This window comes from Phyllostomus discolor, chromosome X (assembly GCF_004126475.2).
Source record: "Phyllostomus discolor isolate MPI-MPIP mPhyDis1 chromosome X, mPhyDis1.pri.v3, whole genome shotgun sequence".
NCBI lineage: Eukaryota > Metazoa > Chordata > Mammalia > Chiroptera > Phyllostomidae > Phyllostomus > Phyllostomus discolor.
Window position 1 is genome coordinate 75073974 of NC_050198.1, and position 4437 is coordinate 75078410.

Sequence of the window (4437 nt, forward strand, 5' to 3'; positions counted from 1 at the left end):
TATTAGTTCTTTGAATGTTTGTTAAAATTCACCTGTGAAGCCATCTGGTGTAATACTTTTGTTTGTTGGGAGGTTGCTTTTTTTTTTTTCCTACAAAAAGCTTTATTGTTTCCATTTGGTCCAATGCAAGGGAGAGGGCTCCACGTGGTTAAAATGATGCCTAATGGTTTCTGGGAGAGGCTCAGGCAAAAGCCAAATACCAGAGGAATGCAGATGGGCCCCTCAAAGGCCTCTGGGCTCCAAAGTTTCCTAGTTGTGCTTGAGAATGAGCCTTTCAAAGAGATACTTGCCTATCCCATCCTGGGGATGGCCAGCCTGCAGAGGTTAGTCAAGTGGTCACCCACTTTCCTGATGAGTTTCACCTCCTCATCCAGGAAGTGCTTCTGCAGGAAGTCACAGAGATGGGGATCTGTGTGGGCAGAACCCATGCATGCAAAAGGGCCTGGTCTGGGTCCTTCTCTGAGGCCAAGGCAGCTTCCATGGTGTCCTGAGTTTCCCCCTCTCTTCTTGGGAAGATTTGTTTCAGCACATCCTGGAAGAGTACATGGGTACTACACTGGTTTTGCAGCTTTAAGAGCTACTCAATGCCCTTGCTCTTCTTCACAACCAATTCTCAGAAGTGGCCCATGCCCTCTGGAGCCACATTGTCACAGTTGAAATAGAAGCCCAGAGAGAGGTAGGTGTAGGAGGCCTGCAGATGCAGGTTGGCCAGGTGGTTGACAACAGCCTCCAATTTGGTGGAATAACTCTGACAAATTTGGGAGCTCATGGTTGCTCAGCAATGAGGAGTTAAGGTGAACAAAATGGTGTTGGCTGGTCTCAGAGGCTAAGGATGGCTGAGGTGGTTCTGAAGATGGTGACTGGACAAGAAGTTGGAAGGTGGTTGGAGGATGGAAGAAGGGGCATCCCTAGGTCTGTTCCATCCAAACCCTACTGAAGCAAGAGACAGATCTAAGGGACACCTGAGGGTACTGTTTTGAAAGTTTTTTGATTACTGATTTGCTCTTGTTGGTTATAATTGGTCTGATCAGTTTTCTCTTTTGTTTCGATTCAGTTTTGATAGATTGTATGTTTCTAGGAATTCATCCATTTTCTAGATTGTCCAATTTGTTGGCATATCATTGTTTGTAAAGCCCATTTTTCTTAATGAGGATAATAATACCTAACTCATAGGATTATTGTAAAGAATAAATGAAGTAAAATCCATGTAAAAGTATCTAGCACATAATGGGTAGTCGATAAGTTTTTTCTTCCTTTCTCCTATGCTTTGGTGAAGGAATAGCACAATTATAGGCTCAGGGCCTGTGGAGAAGGTATTATTATTGTTGTTGTTGTTGTTATTGTTATTGTTGTTATTAGTTTTGGGGGATGTACTATGGGAGCTGTGAGAAGGCCACCATGCACAGACCCTTCCACAGGTCAAGAGCTCAGTGGGGTAAAGGGTCTGGGTTGGGAGGATGAGGCTAGCAGATCCCCTACTTGGGGGCAGCATGGTCAGGCACTCAATGATGGGAAAGTGGCCCCTACTTCAAAGCCATACCACTCAGTGTCTGCTGGAGTCTCCAATCATAGTTGCCCCAGGAGGAGTATGCTGTAGCTTCAGGTTGGGTACAGCCAGTCATCCCCTCTGCAAGACTAATCTCAGCAGGGCAGAGCCACTGCGGTTTGGGGGACAGATCAAAAGAGTCTCCCCTTGGAGGTACTGCTGGTTGAGCCTCAAGCAGGGGGCCAAGCACTTTGTCCTAGTCCCAGACAATAGCCTCTGGGGGCGACACACTCAGAATGTCCCAGCTCTGAGTAGCACTCCTTTCCCACTATGGAATTGAGCTCAGCAGGTTGGGGCCACCAGAACTTGGGAGATCATATCCAAACAGTCTCCTTTTTGGGTGGTACTAGCAAGCTTGTAGTAGGGTGGGTACTTGTTCCTCTTCCTGGGCAACAGTCTCTGAGGTATGGGCAATGTGCTCTGATGGGCCTGGCTCCGAGCACCTCTTTGACCCCTCCTGGGACTGAGCTCAGCAGAGTGGAGTCCCCAGCTGCCAGAAAGGCAGGCCAAATGAGTCTTCTGTTCAGGGAATAGTGTGGGTTGAACTCCCACAGGAGATAGGAACACTCCCCCCACACACACACACTGACATACAACCCAGCACCCACACATTTGCTCCCTGGACAAAAGCCTCCCTGGGAGACTGGAGATGTGCTCTGAAAATCTCAGTTCTTCACATCAATCTGATATTCCTGCAGGACTGAATTCAGCAGGGCAGGGCCACTGGTAGTGGAAAGGCAGGCCAAGTGATTCAATAGGTGGAGGGGGTGGGGACACCAGCTGTGTGCTTGAGGTGTGGAAGAATGGTCCCCTTCCCAAAGCTGCACAGTTCAATCACTGTTTGAGTTTCCACCAACACCTTGTCCAGAAAAAGAGCGCCCCCAAAATCCCTGCTGTGTACAGTCAGCAGACCCTTCTGCAGGAACCAAGTACTGCAAAGTGGTGGTGTTGCCAGTAGATGGAGGACTGGGCAGTGCACTCCTCAGTCTGGTGCTGTAACAGTGGGAGTGCTTGACCCTGGGAAGGTAGTATCTGAGTCTCTAGCAGACTCCTTTCTCTCTCCAGCTGACTGAATCCCCACTGATTTCTGCCACCAGATGCTATGTGGGCTCCTCTTCCCATCCCTGTTGCTCTGGGTTGGAGACTCCTGCATGGGGTCGAGACCTCATACTCCTGGGGAGAGGAAATGGTGCAGCTGAGATATTCCTCTGGCTACTCAGCCAGTGCATGTGGGTGCAGGGGCTAGCCCTTTCCCTGTCTCTACCCTTCTTACCAGTCTCTATGTAGCTGCTTCTGTAAATCCTTGGTTATAATATTTCAGTTCAGCTAGTCTTCAGTTGGTTATTCAGGTTGATTGCTCTACAATTTAGCTGTAAATCCAGTTAGACACTAGGAGCAGGTGAGTGTAGCTTCCACCTACTCTGCAGCTATCTTGGTATCTTGGAAATAAAATTTTAATTTATTAAGTCACAGAGTCAAAGAATGTCACAGCTGGTAAAAAAAAAAAAAATTAGGAGGTCAACTAATCCAACACCTGATTTTGGGCAAACTCAGGCTCAGAGAGGGGCAGTTAATTTGCTAAAGTCACAACTTGTTTGACCCAAAAGCATTTTTTACAGGATGGTTTTCAGAACCCTGCAGAACTAGTTAAATATATTATAAGCATGTTGTTGAAGAGTTTATCCATTTTATTATTCAGTGTCCTCTATATGACATCCCTACGTGAGAAATTTTAGAACTAAGTGCCAGGAAAAATTTTGTTTATCCTGAGTAACTGGTATGCTTTTATTCCTCATGGACAATACAAATCTAGCTGCCAGGATGTTCAGAGCCAAATTTTCAGCTCTGACTTTATTAACCATGTAGGACTTTATGGTTTGAATATGTATTCCTACTTCCCTCTGGCTTTGTTTTTTTCTCTTGGTCTAGATTTTTAGTTATTATTTTTATATGTAGTATGTTGATTATGTTATTGTAATTGCCTCAAATCCTTTGTGGTATAAGGAAGGATATAGACATATAAATAGAAATATTGTATATTATTTGACCTCTGTAGTACAGTGGAAAAGCATTGGGTTTGAAATAGCTTGTAGTCCAAACTTTGTCATTTTTTTAATCCTCACCTGAGGAAAGTTTTTCATTGCTGTTTAGAGGGAGAGAAGAGAGAGAGAGAGAGAGAGAGAGAGAGAGAGAGAGAGAGAGAGAGAGAGAGAGAGAGAGAGAGAGAGAGAGAGAGGGAGAGAGATGTGAGAGAGGAGCATCGATTGGTTGCCTCTGTACATACCCTGACTGGGGATTGAACCTGCAAACTTTCAGTTTACAGGGCGATGCTCCAGGACCAAGCTTTGTCATTTTAACAGACTTCTTAGAGCTTCAGTTGCCATTGATCAGCTTGGCTCTTGTAACCTGTGGCATGATTCAGAAGATAGCCTTTATTAAAGAGCAGGGGTATCTGAAACCTATGTAATGATTGCCCCTCACTTATAACAGGAGTTTTGGGGAACTTGACTCTAAGAGATTCAGGGTGATTTGAAAGAAACATTCAATTCTGGATAGGAAACAAGGATTAGAGTAAGTTTTTCTAAAAAATATTTATTTATTTCTTTTTAGAGAGAGGGGAAGGGAGGGGGAAGATTGGGAGAGAAACATTGATGTGTGAGAGAAATATGGATCAGTTGCCTCTCAGATGCCACCCAACAGGGGACCTGGCCCACAACCCAGGCATGTGCCCTGACTGGGAACTGGACTGGTCACTTCTCAGTTTGCAGGGCAGTGTCCGACCCACTGAGCCACCAGTCAGAATGGATTAGAGTACGTTTTAAGATTACTGAGAGAAATAGTAAAATTTTACTGAAAGTCAAATTTACTGACTTATTTGCTTTGATTTACAT

General features: G+C 45.2%; 1 pseudogene; it reads right to left on the bottom strand.

Annotated features, from left to right (window-relative positions):
* Window positions 1–200: 200 nt before the first annotated feature.
* Window positions 201–907, bottom strand: LOC114505312 (annotated as a pseudogene).
* Window positions 908–4437: the final 3530 nt, after the last annotated feature.